The 19,204-nt window shown below is 38.7% G+C and overlaps 1 protein-coding gene across 1 annotated transcript in view; it reads left to right on the forward strand.

Moving 5' to 3' along the window:
- The window catches only part of LOC122810606 (SAP domain containing ribonucleoprotein), a 1,802,793-nt gene that overhangs the window by 1,292,547 nt on the left and 491,042 nt on the right, over positions 1-19,204 (forward strand). The gene's annotated exons all lie outside the window — the stretch shown is intronic.

Raw genomic sequence — 19,204 nt, forward strand, 5'->3', positions numbered from 1 at the left:
TTAATAATTGACATTTCGGATTGGAGCTTAAGAAATTCGTCCTTCCTTACTGGGGAAAATATAGAAGGAAGCTCCTCCAGTGAATTCATAATGACCAACGACTATGAAAAAAATCCACACGAACTCGAACCCAACAAATACAAACTGCTCAACGTGCACGAGTTCAACAGAATCCACTGGATAGGTGATATAATGAACCAGTACTATAAATATTATTTATTATAAAAAAAACAATAAAATTCACAGGTTTAGCGCTTTTATCTAAAATAACTTAGACTTCATCAGAACACAGTCCATACAAATCCATTCATTTTTATACATCATTCAAACAAATTAGTGCACCAATCACATAACAGCTCTTCAAACAAATAAGAGTCTGAAGCTATGACAATGGCCATGCGTAATTATATCATATGCACAACCCCGCCTGCTTATAAGCAAGTCATTATGACGCTACTGATAAACCAGACAGGGAATCCCTTGTCTACAGTGGCAGAAGGGATTAGACAATTAGCTGATCTGGGTGACTGGGTACCCCAATCAAGCTCAGGGACAAATAATACAATGAAGGGAAATCAAGCAGAGTAACTAGGAAGGAGATGTTTTTGGCTTTACTTAAAGATGGAGTAAAAAAGGAAGATATAGAGGGATCAGATACACGAACTTTATGGCAAATGTATAAGGACAGGTTTGAAAAAAAAGAATGCAAAAGGTAGAAGCAAAGGTAGAGATGGAGGTAGTAAGTAACGCTGAAGGTAAGATAGCACAACAATCTGAAAAGGGTTCCGAACTGCATGGCAGGGTATACAATCAGATACGGCAGCAGTTTGCTGATCTGTTTGCAGGCACCGCAGAAAAGAAAAATGCATAGGAAACTGGTCAAGCTTCGGTATCTACCTGGAAGTTGGACCATAGACCATATGTGAATTTAGAGATACTATGGGAAAACAGAAACATGCAAAGGGTCCGAGCTTTGGTAGATACCGGAGTAGAGGCCACATTAATTTATGGGAATCCTAGACCTTTCAAGGGACCGCAAGTGATAGAAACTGGTCTGGGTGGAAAACAGACATAGTAAAAACTGTTATTGCACTATGTCTAATATGCCAGCATAATACTGCTAGGCCTATCCCAAGTTATAAGGGGACATTTAGCACGAGGCAAGCTACTAGGACAAGTTTGGCAGATAGATTAGATCGGTCTCTTACCAAAAAATAAAGGATGTCAATATGCATGTATCATAGCAGATATCTTTTCATGTTATTTGTTAGCCTTAATTTATGGAAGGGCAAAAAAACAGAATACCATGAAAGCATTAGATTTGTTAACATTGTATTATGGAACACCCATACAAAATGATAATGGATCACATTTTAAGGGTAGATTAATTCAAGAATATTGTAGTGATCATAATTTTGAATTGATTTACCATATCCCTTACTACCCTGAGGCAGCAGGGTTAACTGAACGTATGAATGGGTTACTGAAAACTCAATTAAGAAAGATGGAGAATGGTACATTAAGAAAATGGAAAGAGAATTTAACTGATGCACTGTGTATCTTAAACAATAGACCTTTAACTGACAGTGAAACACCCTTAATGAGGATGTTATCGACTCATGCATTTCAACAGGTACTTGAACCTCTTGAACAAGTTACAATAGAAAATAATGATAAGCAATCAGGCTTAATAGCTGGAGCCCATATATGGGTTACATCTGAAAACAGTCCGCCAGAGCCAGCTGAAATTGTAGCTGTTGGTAATAATGTAATTCTTATACTGCGGACAGGTCAGAAAAAATGGTAGTATGTCCCAGCATCCAAATGTTATTTAAGGGAACGAGCACTAATATATTCTTTTTGTCTTTAGAAATATGAAAAGATAATGGTGGAGTCCATTTGGTTGCAGGGAGAAAACCTCCCCGTATTTGAAGAAATTATGCTATTGCAATGGAGGCAATTTTTTTTGCAACCACTTATATTATTACTTTTATGTTTTCCATTGAATATGTCATGGACACCTGCTTCACCAGCTGTATGCATAACCAAAATTGATGCAAACCGAGCACAAGGTAATTTTACATGTGAAGCAAATTAAAGTTATAATACTGTAAATATAACAACTCCATCCGGTGCAATGATATGGGGAGCGAGAAGAAGACATGTCTATTTACAGTTGACCAGAAAAAATACTGGCATAACCATGACAACTGTAACAGACAAAATGTTGTGCATGTGGCTCTGATACTATAATTAAAGAAAACTGGAAATTCTGTAAAAATGAAAGCACAACAAATCTTTTCAATACCACAATTTCTATACAAAATATACAGGTACTATTTTGTATGAACGCAACAGTAATATATGGAAGAAACACTTGGGCATCACAATTAAATGCATTGTAAGAGCATTACATGATGCATACTGACCATGATATGAAAACCATGTATGTGTCAAAGTAGCACAACAATATCAAAAATATGTTGCAAATTTTAATCTGACTTTTCCTACAACTAAGCAGTGTCCATTTAAATGAGCATGGTATGACACTGTTTTAGGAGGAGTGGGTGTAGGACTTGGAACATTAAACTCTATTGATAACGAAGTTTTAAAGAGTAAGCTGCATAACACAGTTTATGATATTGCACAAGCAATACAGTTACAGGCACAATGGTTGCCTACTATTGGGAGTCCACAGAAAGAACATTTGGACTTTAACAAGGAATTTATTTTACAGTTCAATAGTAGCTTATATGCAAATTTTCAGTTTGATAAGAATGTGACTGTACTACTCAATTGGACAGAATGTAGTTTAAATTATATATATCTGCAGACACAAAAAAAATGTTCAAATGAAATTAATAACAGCTAATGAATATGCATAGAGAACCTTGTTTAAGAAATGGCTTCCAGAAACACACTGGCTGTTTATACAGTCACACTTTACAACATGTACAGATTTGGGGTATACAGGACAGTTTATTCATTATAATGTAACACAACCTGAAATTATGTGCCAAATGTTAGTATTACCACTGCTTTTAGGCCCCCCTTATCAGCTGTGGTTACCTACTCTGCAGGGAAATTACATTGATAGCAAAAATACCACACATCAGTTAACACAGTGTGTTGCTACTTTAAATGGACTGATCTGCAGGCAACACTCACCAGTATACAAGCCTGGTCTGTTACAGCATTCAGTTAAATCTTTGTTTATGGACTGTGTTGCCACTAACATATGAAATGTTTAGTATCAGAACAGTGTATATGTATGGTATGTAATCACAGTATTCCAACACTTAAAACAATTCCTTTTGTGGGATGTTTTCAGATCGTTACACATTTGATATGGTATAACACTACATATATTTTCGAGAAAACACAGACACAGAATGTGCATTTTTTGAAGAATTTCAAATCACTTTCTAAGCATAATTTATCGCTCCCATTACATGCATTACAGAAAATATTAAATTCAAGTGAATTACTAATACAGCATTTACAGAAAATAAATAAGACTGCTGGATCATGAAATGAAAACTGTAATTGTAATTGATAAATTAGTACACTTAGCTAAAAAGCACAAGCAGATACAGACTGTCATTGGTGGGACATTATTTCAGGGCATTCACCCAAAGCAACCCAATGTTTATTGGTTGATTCATCCAATATTACTTATTTTGTGTTTTATTATTATATTAACCATTTGGAATTGCTGCACAGCATGTAGATTGCCCAAATTTTATCCTGTAATGTATCAATATACCTGAGGATTCAATGAATCTAGGGACCGAATGTGATACAAAAGTGACATGTCTGGTGAGAGAAATGCTTGAAGGATAGCTTCATTGAATTCAGTCATGAAAACAGTCCAGTTATGAATTAGTTAGAACAGCTGTGGGTACAATCTTACATGTCTATGCAGTAACAGATGTCAGGGCTTTAAAAGGTTATGGGAACAGAATCTTGTATTAAGTTTGGAATGTGCTGTGCATGGTGTCTGTTTATCCAGTTGCAGATGTTAGGGTGCTAATGTGTGCAATTTCACATGTCTATGCAGTAACAGATGCCAGGGTGTTACGGGAACAGAATGTTGTATTAAGTTTGAAATGTACATGGTGTCTGGTTGGCTGGCCAACACCCAGTCACTATGCCACATCAGCTTAAGGGATGCACGACTAAAGTCATAAACAGTTTACAATACTGTTCTGCCTGTATAAAAGAAGGGGTTTTCCAGACAGCAGACTGAAATCTCACCTACGAATGGACGCACAGTTTAGGACTTATGCTTCCAGATGAACGAATCTTCAGTCTGACTGTTATGGGATTTCCCAGTCACTGAAAGACTCAAATGCAGTTTCATAGTTTAACTGGTGATGTTCTTTCTTTTACTGTATTGTACTTTATTTTATTTATTTATTTATTTTACATTTGTTGACCGGGCTAGTCTGGCTGGATACATGTCCATTTTCAGCAGAGGCCCGAGGAGAAAAGCTCCACTAAATACTAAGTACATTACATAAAAAATCATTACTCTTAAGAAATAGCAAAAATTGGAAGTCATAAGAACACACAGAAAGAAAGATAATTTCAAAGAGAAACAAATTTACAATATGCAGTTCATTACATATCAGCAATTATACTTAACATATACTTAGTTACATTAGAAGAGTAAAAGGAGGAGAAATGAGACAGGAAGTGTATGAGTAGAGTGAAGGGAAAATAGAGTATGAGAAAAAGGTTAGTCAGGTGTACTGCAGGAACAAAGCCAATGATTTAGGTAGTACAGTTTAATTTTCTGTTTGAATTGTGGCAGGGATTGAGTCAAAGTTATGTCACTAGGTAAGAGATTCCAAGTTTTACCTATAGTGTTAGTGAATAGACAACCACCTGCTGTATTGTTTACCTTTATTGATTTTGTCATGAGTTTAGTGGAGGAGCGAAGTGAGTTCAGATTGTTGTAAGGAATTAGAAGTTGAGAGAGTATTGGGGTGTTGTCAGGTAGGTGTAATATGTTGTGGGCTATAGTGAGTTGAGGAATTATTAGGTAGTTTTGAAATTCGAGCCAGCCGAGTTGTTTTACGTTTATACAATGGTGGGTCCTAAAGGGGTTACTAGTGGCGAAGCGAGCTATGTTGTTATAACAAGTTACAAGTTTGTTTAGATTGATTTTCTTAAGGTTTGTGTAAATGGGGGAAGCATATAGGAGAGTAGATAGGAGATGAAATTGTGCAATTTTGGTTCTAGTTGCTGGGGTTAGAAAAGGTTTGATACGATATAGGGATCCAATTTTTCTGTTAACAATCTTGATGGTGTTGTTAATGTGTTGATCGAAGGAAAGATTATTGTCAGTGGTTATTCCTAAGAGTTTAGTAGTTGGATCAGGTGAGATGATAGTCCCATTATTTGAAGAAATGGTAAAGTTTAAATTACCATATAATTATAATGTATTGTAATGTTATGTTATTATAATGTATTGTATAATAGTATGATTTTTGATATCTAAGTAAAGCACTGAAAGTAACAGACGTGTTGAGCCTCTTTTTTACCCTTGGCAAACTTTAAGTTAGAACATTTTTGGAAGAGAAGGAAAATAAAATAAAACTAATGGCTTCCAATAAATTCCAGGGCATGAATGGGCACCAGGATGGTTTTCTGGAAGTTGACAGTGATAATCCAAGGTTGGCACAGACTGAACAAAAAAAATCCCTTTCCTAAGCTAATGAAGCCCTTGAAGTCACCCAGGTAAGGAAAGACCTGTAGTACATGCAGCCAGAGTCAAGCTGAAACCATAGTTTTGCATTTAGTGAACATCAAAGGAGCCTTGGTTAGGCCAAAGGGCAGGGTTTGAGATTGGCAGTGAGTGGCTCCCAGCCTTAAGTGCAGGAATGTCCTGGAATGCTTTGCTATCTTTATGTGATGGTAGGCATTCTTGAGGTCCAATGCATACTTCCAATCATCCTGTCTGAGAAGAAGCAAAACAGACTGCACTATCATTTGGATCTTGGTCTGTTTTACATACAGGTTCAACTTACTGAGGTCAAGGACGGGCCTAAGGTTCTTGTTTTACTTTAGCACTAAAAAGAATCTTGAGTAGACTCTGGATCCTCTCTGGTATGGTGGGATCCATTGGAAGATCTGCTTCAAACAAATTGTGGATCTCTGATGCTGCTTCCTTTCACCATGGGGTGGAACATCAGGAAGGGATCTTTGTTTCAGATTTGGAGAAATTTGAAACGGGATGAAACAGCCTCTGGAAATGACTCAATACCACAACATCTGATGTTATGACCTCCCAAGCTTCTAGACAGAGTCAAACACCCCTTCCAGAAGGCCTCCACAGTGCAGTAGTTGAGCAAACTTTCAGCAGCTTTGGAAAGGCTTGCCAGAGATGGGACCTCTGAAGCCTAGATTCTGCTGACCACCTATGCCGCATTAATGGCATTCATTGGTGTTTCCCCCTGTGCCCTAGGGGCACCCTCACCTTGACTGTCCTGGAAATACTGTTCAGATTTTCAGAAGAACAGTATCCTCATACCTCTCTGGTTCATGGAGAAAGCTCTCTGGGGTGGTAGAGAAATTAATCACCATGGCAGACACATTCTTCCTCTTTTATTCACTGCTGGTTTAAGTATCCTTAATCTTGGGATCAAACAATAAAGACTCATCAAAAAGGGCATTTAGGAATGACATCTTAATGCATTCTGCAAAGTTATACAATTGCATCCAATCAAGCAGGTGAACTGCAAAGCCTGCCACTCAAGCCATACCATTGGCTGCATTGAAAATTAGTCTCCTGGATATGTTAGAAATTGGAAACTTTGTGGACAACTGAGTCTCTAAAGTCTTATGGAACTCTAGAGACTGTTGCTATGCCAGTGACTTGGATATCTTGGTAACCAAGTCTTTATGAAGTCAAGTGTGCCATACAAATCAGTAAACAAAGGGCAAACATGGCTGAAACATAAGCAAGCTTTCCAAAGTGGTTCAATGCCCATTACTCCCTATTCAGGGGATAGATCGATGCACTCTCCTCAGAGATTTCCTTTTTCATGGCTACAACAATGACAATGGAATCGGCTACAAGATCTTATCTCCAAAAGGACCTATCCTTACAGAGGGGACCAATACTTTTCCGGTTTATTGTGAATGGGCTTCACTGTACTGGATTCTCTCACCAGATCAATAAGGGTATCAGAGTTGGCATCCCTCAAGACCTGGATGGGTTGCACACAACAATTCAAGAAAAAACAACTCCTTTGGAGAAGGGGCTTCTGAGGTCCATCTCTCTCGCTTTCTCATCAATTTCAAGCAGTCTCCAAATGCGTCACCATCATGGGAGGACTTTGGGGACCCTTCCTCCTCAAAGGCTGAATCCTCACTGAGAAACTCCTCAGGGAAATCAAAGTGCTTCCTCTTGCAATGGTTGTTCCTGTGTACCTCCCGGGGAGAGGGGGACAAGAAAGCCACTGGAGAGCTTCTGGTATAGAGCTGCATGAAGCCTGCCAGTATGGATTGTCCCCAAGAACTGTTCATATGACATTGAGGCCCTTGATGAGGTTGAGGATTGGGACAGATCAAACACTGGTGCAGAGATTCCTGTTTCAGAGTGTGAAAGTATCCCTTTTATGATGAACGCCACTGCCAGATGGTTGGAGAGAGATCTTTTATCCACGGATCTAGCAGAGGTCTGTGTTCTAGGTGCTGACCTGGTCAGGCCTTAAACAGAGACAGGAGCAGAGCTGACCAGAACCAAAGCACTCAAAGTAAGGGCAGATCCGATAATCTCAGTCAAGCCCAACTCCTGATCCTCAGCTCAGAGCCCACAGCTCTGGGATGCGCTTGGCTCTCAGAAAAACACAGTAGAGTAAATCAAGGAACAGACCAGTTCTAAAGGTAGCCAAACTTTTGGCACTGATGAAGCAGAACTATGGAGCCCTGCTGGAACTACAGTCACCAGCAAAGAGACATAGGCAGAACAAGGAACAAATGCCAGGGCCAAAGGGGGAAGACCCTCACCCCACTAGAATGAGGAAAAGGGAATCATCCCCCAAGATCCAGCTGGGCCTTCAAAAAGGTCCACACAAGCTGGTCCAGATCAGATTCTTAACACTCCTAGATGACCTCACAGACCTTCAAGGAAGCCGTGGAAGCTGGCTTACCTGGTCAAGGCACAGGTTGCAAAATGTCTTGGGTCTTGCGTCTGGAAGGGAGAAGCCTGGACCTGATGAGGGGACAGCTCCAGGAAAAACTCTAGATCTGGGGTAATAGAAATGAATGGCGAATGAAGCTAACCAGATACAGAAGCTGCTGAAAGCCAAGAGTTTGGGATGTTCAGTGACAGCAAAGTTGTCAGATCAAATTCCAGAGCTGTAATGGGAGGAGATCAGTGCGGAAGGCTACTGACTCTGGAGTTAAAGCCAGAGCTGGAACAGCCGAAGGTCTTGGGACCTTCAGATCCGGCAAACCTTCCAAGGGAGAGTCCACAGAACATTTGCGGACCTCATTTTTCTTTTGGCTTGCTTTCTCTTAGTCGTTCTGATTGCCTTTCTTTCTCATTTCCTTTCTTGCCATCATCAGAGTTCCTGCCCTTCATCTTTTTCTTCTCCAACAACGTTTTAGTGGAAGGAGGAGATGCAGCAGACTCTGTAGGGGGCAGGGAAATAGGCAACATGCCCCTTAACACAAGTTTGGCTCTTCCATCAGCCATAGGCCTGGCAACAAATGCCGCACAGGTCTGGCAATCAATATCAAGGTGGGCTACTCCTAGACAATACACAATATTTGTGGGAGTCAGAGGAGCAACTTGTGCCACACCCCAAAGACTTTGAAGCTCAAAGCCTTGTCCATTGATATGGCAGCAGTAATAACCACAACCAACATTAACCAACACTTAATCAAAATAATGCAAACTGTAGCACAAAGGAACTATGAGCACTAAATTAACAGACTTTAAATTAATACTATTTTTTTTGAAAAGCTAAAGGCTGAAGAAATGAGCAGAAGGTCACCAGATAGAAAATGGCAGGACCAGGGTTGGAAGACAATCACAGGTCATTCATCGAAACTGAAAATTGAGTAAGAACAGACTTAAAACTAGGACAGAGAAACCCCTAAACTTGCAACAACTAACTAATAAATAACACTATGTTAACAGGAGAGGACTAAGGTCAAGAAACATCAATGAAAATATCACTTGGCTGTGGAGCTTTGTACGATGCGTGTGTCACTGGAAGTGGCAAATGAGAGACATGCGTCCTTCGCTGGGACCCTCAATTCTTCTTTCCTGCCCACAAAGCTGCAAGAAGTTCCTCAAGCTGGTGGAGGGATGTGTTGGTCACTTGCCCAGTATAAAAGGCTTTCTATACTTCATAAAAGCTCCAGGAATTTCTTAATATATTTAGAAACATGTTTTGTTTTTTACTTGTACTTTTAGAATGCTTGCAAATAGCAGGCTAACAACTTGGTGTTCCTTCCCCATACAAATAAAAAAAGTACTGTAAACAATAATCAAAGAGAAATGTCTTCTGCAGGTATGCTATACACATTAACATGTTTAAACATTCCACTACCAGCTTTCATTATGTACCTTATTTCCATATTTGGCTCGTATACATATCTGCTGTATAGTTTTCACACATGCTATTTTGAGACACTTCCATTCTTACAGTCCACCATTTCCTCCTCTTCCTGATGTGCTAAAATGTCCTTGAACTATTGTGCTTTTACTCCAGTCAACATTTAGATCTTCAGCCTAGACTCTGTTGACCTTAGATCCTTCTCTGACCACTGCTTGCAGCGGACTGTGGTCATCCATGGTTTATGTTGAGGACCAACTGTTTCAATGGGGACGATTTAGCAATCTCTGATTCTACCTCGGTGACGTTTCTTTACTAGGATTCTTTACTAGCAGGAAGTCTACCAGAGTTGCATGTTAACCACTCTTGTATATGAAGATGAATGCGTGGCTGCTGGATTCATGTGTGCATGAAATTGCAAAATCATTATCTGAAAGCATGTGTCACTGCTAGACTGGTAAACATTTGTATGCAAGGGCAAGATGGGTGCACAAAAGTGTGTGTGTGTGTCTGAAAGTATTTGCATGAGTGATCAGCGGGGTTGAGAATGTATAAATACAAGGTTAGTTTGTGTGCTTGTGAGATCATGAGAAAAGTGGATGTTTTTAGGAGTATGACTGCAGGATTGGTGGACAGTGGGGTTATGGAAGTTTGATTTCACCAATGTTGTGTAGTCTCAGATTTTGTATACATTTAAGTCACAGGGGTGTGAGGGTGCAGGAGATTTGTCCGACTGCAAAAATACTTGTTCTTAGTTTTATATCCTAAGTCAACAGAACATGTCTATGAACAGAGACAGACTGCCCCAGTAAACTATTTTAAGTGCAAGATTTTTCCAATACCCCTTTGCTGGAACTGACAAACTCTTCTACAGATCTCTGTGCAAGTACCCACAAACAAAAGTGTGTGCATATGCTTCTGATCAAGTATTAAAGCTATTTGTATTCTGCAGCTACACCAAAGAACTTGAACAGCACGGGCTGTTCTCTGCTTTACAGACAACTTTTCTGTTAGTGTTCTCCGAGCATGGAGGAAGCCAGTACTGCTCTGGGGACCCTAATGCTTTTGAAGTCAGGCCAGATAAAAAGAAAGCCCATCTGTGGCAAATGACATGTATAAGAACTTCTATTACACCAATGTACTGTATAAAATGACCTCCTATTAGAAGACTAACAGTACAAATACACCATTACCTACTTAACCACTGCACACAAAGTTAATGCAAGAGTGTTCTCTGGTAGGTATGAAGGAAAGTAATAGCTAATGTTCTGAATCTTACTGTGTTTCTGTCACACAGTGTAAATGTACATATTATAATTTTACACAGTAGAAAGGTAGAAGAATGAGAGGACAAGACAAGGGATATATAAAGTTTGCAGTCAAGGGTTGTCATGCCCAAGTACCAAGATGTGGAGGCCCCATTCCAATCCTAGTAAACTGTCTGGTCTCAGTAAACTGTTTTAAGTGTCAAAATTTTCCTACCTCCCCAAGTCCTGCATAGGACCAATCTCTGACACCCTAGTGTGCCTAGTCCATGTACCGGAGTTCAATAGGTTCCACCTAAGCTTATAGGGGAAAAAATTTACTGATTCATACGTGCCAACACTGTTAATGAGGTATCATAATTCCTATGTGCTGAAGGTTTGGACAACAAATGAATGGAGCTCAGTTTCAGTAAACAAATGAGAGAAAAAACTCAAACAAATAATGCAACTTTTTGCCTTGGTTGTTAAATTATGCATTTTTTTTAACATTCAAGTGGTTTTATCGCGGCACTTGTTTGTTTGTGTCTTTCGGCTTTTCCCGGTTAGGGGTCGCCACAGCGGAACTCCAGTCCGCTAATGATTGGTAGTGGATTTTTACGTACCGGGTTACCAGCCCTGACGCACAACCTTCAACGAAGGCACGCCCCATTCACGTATGCCTCCACACAGAAGATGCTCTAGCTGAGAATCGAATGGGACAACGTCTTGCTATGAGGCGGCAACGTTTTATCGCGGCACTAAATACTGTAAATTCAGTAATGCGATTAAGCTACATTGTAACCAGCACTCCAGGTGATCTGCCTTTGAAGCACTGTAGCTGTAATTCAGACAAGACAACCCACACAACTCTCACTGCAGGCATGAAGAACACAGCATGACCACATCTATAGGCTTGAATAAGCTAACAAAGAGGGTAAACTTACATGGAGCTACAAAGCATCCGAGTCACAGAACAAGTCCTTATACAGTGACTTCTTTACTGGGACTCCACATGGTTGTCCTACCTGAAAGGCTTTCTAGGTCCTACCTGAGTGAATGCTTTAGTTATTGGCATCCACCTATAACTTTGCTGTCTGCCTCAAATACAACAATGACTCCTTTAGAGGTTTCTACATGACTCACTAACCTTAGTGACCCTTTTTTGTTGTTAGGACACACAGTTATGGCTAAGATATCTGTCCCTGATATCAGCTCCCAGAAGTACACAGTGTCTCCTTCACAAGGTTCCTACTTGACTGTCTCCACTTGCTGCACCACTTTCTACCCGATATAGCTTCCAGACAAAATTAAGTAAACACCAGAGGCAAACATCAAACCGTGTGTGTGTGTGCGTGTGTGTGTGTGTAGGGGTGGGGCAGGAATGAGCAAAACTCTTACATGTCTATTCCTAACCACTTTTAAAAAACAAGTGACCACTCCTTAACCACACTATCACTTCACTGGAATTATGCACTGTACTTCTCCATTATGCATAGCTGTATATGCCTACAATATAAATTTCCATAAGGGAGAATAACTACGGATGGAAGCCTAGAGAATTCTAAGCAAATGGTTCCTCTGCAAATGGAGGTCAACTGTAGATTTTAAAAACGAAAACAAAACTCATAAGAAGGACCTCAGGCTGTGCTTCAAGAGTTCATTACTCTTCAGTAATAGACATGCTTAAACACCTTATCCCTGCAATTCAACCATATCCAATTATTATCTGGAGGCACACAAACAGTACTCTCTTCAGCATCAAGTATAAGCGCAGTTTCAAAAACAAATGATACAAATTCCAACACCAAGGCGGGGGATGGGCACAGTCAACAGCAGACAGAACAATGTGGAACTTGCTCAATAGTTAATTCTATATTACAGGAACACAAAGATATCTAAAATATAATGTAATGACAGATCTGTAATAAGGTTCATATTTGGTAATCTCTATTACACTGCAGGCATTAGGAACATTTATCTAATAAAACTTTCCCAGGCTGCTTCTCTCCCTCCCCATCAATGCAGAGTGCAACCATTGCTTTTTTCAGGCCTCAGCTGGTAAGCTAAGAAAAATTACAGAAGCAAGTCAGTCAGAGAAAAAACGTAAGGAGGAGGGCACATTACTAACAATGAATCCTCTACTTACAAATCTATTAATGGTAGAAGCCCAAATCTTTTTATCTAATAAAAAGGTCTACGTTTGTTAGTCTTTAATAAAGGCTCCTTACCTAATTCTCTTGGTTGTCTATCCTAATGGGAACATAGCTCTAAGCACAGTAGGTACTGAAAGAAAACTTGGACCTGGAAAGGATTCCAAGCTTAGCGCACAAACATGTTCAGTGTAGATAAGGCTGTTGCTGCTGCTGCACACACATCATCCATTGTGGTGTTACGGAAAAAGTCTGTAGAAAGCCATTGTTCTAGTAAAGTGCAATACTGGGGCTGCTGGTAAAGTTCTCATGTTTATCATGGCAAAGGGTAACAGATTACCAGTAAAAATGAGTATGCTTAGTAGATTTTTCACCCAAACAAGACATACAAAAAGGCAACAAGTGTTGGTCATCCCTCTGACTTAGTTCAGTTACATAAAAATCTAAAATACCTGTGGGAACTGATGCAAAAGAGGCATTTCCCATGGTAAGAATAATACAGGAAGAATATGTGCAAGTTAAACTGGTTTAATTGCCCTCTGCAGCAACCATGGGCACACGAAAAGGAGTAGTACTAAGCCAATCTCTCACAATGGAAAACCCAAGTGTTAACTTCACTAAAACAGCCCAAAGCTCTTAAAAACTCTTAGCAGTGGTAATGGCTACTAACATAAGGTTTTCCAGTACTAGAATTTCAAGCATGACAAATTTCCAGCCCCAAGGGGGGGATAAGCTGTCAGTTTCAACATCAAAGGTAGAGAAACAGTGTCTCTCAAGAAAAGGGATTCAGAGCTAGAGGGCTCACCAAAAGGCAGCTCTGCAAACATTCTAAGATGTGGAATCCTAACTGGAATGAAAATTAAAATTGGTCTCCAGATATGTTGCAACACAGAATCAAAATTTTCTGACACAATATAAAACTTGCAGACAATAAGGCAGAGCATGGTCCAAATGATTACTAGTAGCTCAAACGGAGAAACATGTATATTTTTCTTGGTATGTTTTCTGAGGTGATGTACTTTACTCTTATCTGAAAAACCTGGCATCTGGCTATCACTGGAACTGCAGCAGCCAAGAGGCAAGCTTCAGGAGATGCAGATCTTAGTGAGTAGAGTCAAAAAGAGAGCAATAATGAGGGCACTGATATTCTGTAGCCTGGTTTTCAGAAGGAATCTCATCAACAGGGGAAATGGCCATAGGTGAGCTTTCATACGAGCTTCTGAAGACAGAAAAGTAGTTTGTGTAAGCTGGAAAGGCAAAAAATCTACACAATGAAAATGAAAAACCAATAACAGAAGATTTTGCTGCCTACTGCTGGAATAAAAGAAAGCAGCAGCTTATCATATCCACTAATGAATTTGTCTACTTTGAATGAATTCTTGCATCTGAAAACATTTCTGTTGAACTGTCCACTGCCACTCTCTCATGAAGTCGAAACACAAAAAAACGAGTCCCATTTACTTGGTAGCATACCAGATTACAGCCATAATGCCTGATTGAATGGAAACAACTCCTTTTGGGAGAGAGCCCTGAATGTTGAGGTGGGACAGAGGAAATACCGTTACATCCAGGACATGGATATGATGGTGAAAACTCTTGAAGCATTCAGGCCCTTGAATTGTCTTCTCACTAACTCCACCTCAACCCAGGGTAGGCCTGTCAAAGGTCACTCTCATCTGAGGAGTCTGAAGTTGAAAGGATTTCCTATCTGAACGTTTGCTGGATTTATCTACTATGCCACATGAGAATGTCACACCCTAGAGACATGCATGGGGTGAAAGAGAAAGTCTGAATGTTGAGATCAGTAAACCCAGAGAGTCCACTGGGGGACCCTTACATAGATTAAGGCCTGGAAGGCAATGAGGATAGAAACTCTCACCAGGATTCTCTTTCTGCCAGTAGTGCACTAGAAGACACAATAACAGACAAAAGTTGGGCGAGGAAAGTAGAGCTGCGTGCCACTTACTATAACTGTAGATCAATGCTGCAGTACTAACACTAGTGTCTTCCTGGCATGCAGAAGCTCACGACTGACCCGATTTCCAGAGTCTTAGCATCATTCCATGTTGACAAACGCTCTGACATCTGCGTAAAAGAAGGGCATCTGTTGGCACCATCTTCAGGTCTTTTTAAGCCGAAAAAAGCAATTTTATGCCTGAGGACAACATGACTTCCCTAGCTGTCTGGTTTTGGTTGGGAATGCAAAGGACTAAGAAACATAAGTATGGGTGGGATGAGCCAGAGGGATTATACATAGAAACAATAACAGAGATAGCCCTTACATAGCTGAGGGGAGGGGGGTGGGGATATGTACTGCAACACTGACCTACTTGAACATCTACAGTTATGATAAGTCGGATACAACTGTACTACGTTCTTCACAGTCACTGTTCTATTATAAATCCTTTGGAAGATTCTCAATGCTGAAAAAAGTTCACAGCCAAAAGACCAAACTAAAGTGGAAAAAGATTTTTTATTCCCAAGGTAAAATCCAAATACGATAAATATGATAAAAAGACAGTAAATCAAGCGCTTTCACCCAGGCTCTCCCAGGCTTTTTCAAGATAACTGCCATGGATTTCAAAGTTGTTTTTATACAATCACAAAATAGAAAACAATTACTTAATTAACTAATTAAAACATTATTAACTTAAAGACATAACGCCTAAATTCCTACATGAAAATACAGTTATAAAAACAGTTTACTTGCACAAAATTATAAGAACAACTAACATCAGACAAAAATTAACACATTAGTTTGTCTAAAAATAATCCTATTAATAACTTTTTTGTGCAGCTAATTTTGTAACTAAAAAATAACTACAATACTAATATCAAAATGTGATCAAAAAATAAATAAATTAAATTAAATACCTAAGATATATGTACAAACTCATGAATAATAATACAAAATAAAATAAAAACATAAACCATCAAAATAGTACTATACCTAAATAATTAAGACCTTCTCAGTTGTTTATAATTTAGCCCTTCTGAGTTTAAGAATACTGCTTAGGTTAATAGCATCGTTAAGCCCTGGGGACTTGGTAGCATTAAACTTTAGCTGCCAAAGTAACTCCCTATATTCAAGGGTCGTTTCCCAGTCTCCTCCCCTTGGGTTAGGTCTAACCTGCTCTAACACCAAAAATTTTAACTCCATGGTTTTACAAACTAAAGAATGTTTGTAAAAAGCATTTGAATCTTTCTTCTTGCTCACTTCACAGAGATGTTCATACACTCTTTTATTCAGTGCCCTTTCGGTCTTGCCAACGTAAAAACTAAGACATCGTAGGCAAAACCCAAGATAGACCACACCCTTTGTATGACAATTGAAGCGTCCTGGTGAGCAAATATACATTTTTCTCGATTTTAAATAAATACCCTTGTTATTCACCATATAGGGACACTGTTTGCATGCTTTACATTTATATGTACCCCATACAGGCTGGTTATTAGACCCATTGGCCACCACATCCCTTTCAAATAAATCTTTCAAATTCTCGTTTCTTCTTCTTATAAATTGTGGTTTATTACCTACAATACTACTAATGTCTTCATTCATGGCCAAAATTGGCCAAAACTTTGCTATTATCCTCTCCACAGCTGAACTTTCATTATTATTAGTGTACACAAATGCACTCCTTTGTTCTTTCAAGTTGTTCTTAGTTGTTTTAGCCACCTGTTCACGTGCTTCTCCTAATAAAGGGAAGTAACTGTCACTTCTTTTAGATGAAATTTCTGCCACTAAAGCATCAAACATCTGGGTAGGGTAGCCTCTTTCCTCAAACAAAGTTTTTAAAAATAAAACCTCTTCTTCAAACAAATAATCTTCACTGCACATCCTAGAGGCTCTAATAAGTTGCCCTTTGATGATACCCTTTTTTTGAAAAAGTGGGTGACAACTGTCAAAATGGAGTAACATATTAGAATAACTATCTTTTCTGTAAATGCTGGACTGAAAACAACACTTTTCAAAGTTTTTCACCAAATTTATATCCAAGTAGCACAAGCTATCAGTACTAATATTATAAGTAAATCTTAAAAATTTTGTACTAGTACTGATATACTTCATAAATTCCTCAAATTCCATTCTGTTACCTTTCCACAATATACAAATATCGTCTAGGTAACGTTGGTAATGTAAGATATACCTAGACCAATATGTAGCAAAAATGTATTTTGACTCCCAAAAGGCCAAAACAATATTGGCATAGGCCGAGGCAAACGGAGTACCCATGGCAACTCCTCTCTTTTGCCTAAACAGCTCACCTTTAAAAAAGATAAAATTATTAAGGAGAACTGTTTCCATAAATTCTACAACTAGGCCTATAGTATTAGCATTAAGACCGGAGGAGCTTGCCAACAATTCATTAAACCAATTCAAACCGGTCTCATGAGGGATACTCGGAAATAGCTCAATGACATCTATTGTAATCAAATACTGCGTAACCGGGAAAAATTATTTTTTAATACTTCTTAGAAATTCCCAGGAGTCTTTGCAAAGATGTTGTAATGATGCCACAAAACTTTTCAGAGTGATGTCAATGATTTTCCCTAAAGGTTCTGTGATACTCCTTGCCCCTGCTACGACTGGTCTAAATTGTAGTGGATTTAGTCCTTTATGAACTTTGGGTATACCAAAAATAATTGGAGTCATTCGCTTTTGAACAAAAAGATAGTTAAATAACTGTTCATTTATTGCACCTTGTAGTAAATGATCTTCTAACATAAATTTAATTTTTGAATAAGCAATATTACGCTCATTTACAGACACCCCATCATATTGTTCTGTGTCGTGCAGTGAAGAAAGTAAAAATGATTCATAATCATACTCGTACATTAAAACCACCCCCCCCCCTTTGTCAGTCTTCATTACTCTGATGCCATCTTTGTTAAGTGACCTAATCAATTTAAAGGCATCTTCAGACAAATTTTTAAAGAGTTGTTCTTCTTTATTAATTTCAATACTTCTGATTTCAGCTTCTACTAACTCTTCAAATATTTTCAAGACAGGGTGCAAGGGTGGGTTCCATGTACTTGTTCGATGAAAAAGGTATAAAGTACTATCCTTTTCTTTAAAATAAGTGTTTAGATTTAATTGACGTGTAAACAATTTTAAATCTAACACTGTTTTCGAAATATTAATAGGTTTTGATGGAACAAAATGTAGACCCTTTGTGAATAAACCAAAATGAGAATCATTAACCACAACATCAGTAAAATTGTAAACTGAAAAATTACTTCTTTTAATTACTTCACAAACAGGTCCCTCTATATTTTCAGGTTTAACATCTAATATAATAGAACATTCATCTTCAGAAGCAATTATCTCCTGGGTTTGTTCCATCTCCTGGTATATGGGGTAAACTGTCTGCTCCCTTGCCCCCCCTGGCCTTGATAAAAACCCTGTTCATATTGATTAAAATGCTGGTTAGATTTTTGGGCCAGTCTTTCACTTCGTCTGGAGGCTTGGGCCATATACCCCTCATCATTAACATTTTCTTGTTCATTACCCGCACTAGTTTTCTTCATTTGATCATGAAACCACTTATTTTTAGAGTTAAAAACATAGGCTACACCTTTATTATAATCATACAGGTCACGCTCAAGCTTTTTAATTTTTCTGTTCATGATTCGCATACAATGCTCATCCACTTCTTTAAATGTGTGCTCATAGTCTTTTTTAATACTATTAAAACAAAGGTCGTTTGTAATAGAATTATTGAGAGCATTAACCTCAGCTAATAATTCAGAGGTTTTGCTCTCGTAATCTTTTACCATCAAGGCAAGCATATCCATACCAGTTTGATTAAACAACTCTGCAAGACTATTAAACAACTCTGTACCAGGGGTGGCGTTATTTGGAAATTTGTTTATGCGCAACCCCTTAGGTACTCGCTTCGTGCGAATACACTCAGAGATATTCAATCTCCATCTGCATTGCTTTATAAGAGTACAATTTACTATTAAAGTCTCTGAGCATTTTGTCCATGCCTTCGTTGTTAGAATTAGGAACATTTACAGTACCTTGTTTAAACAAAAAATTATTAGCTGTCCACCTGTTGAAGTTAAACTCTTTGCTAGAATTTAAAACAAGTCCAGAGTTGGAGCCGTGTTTATTAGTTACTTGTTGCAAGCCATTTCCGCTGGTTACACGACCATTTTCAGCTGCTCCTGACCTCAAAGTGACGCTACGTAACCCAGGTACATCATTTTCCTTCAAATATAGTTC

This window comes from Protopterus annectens, chromosome 9.part0, assembly GCF_019279795.1.
Source record: "Protopterus annectens isolate FY-2018-M chromosome 9.part0, PAN1.0, whole genome shotgun sequence".
Taxonomy (NCBI): domain Eukaryota; kingdom Metazoa; phylum Chordata; order Ceratodontiformes; family Protopteridae; genus Protopterus; species Protopterus annectens.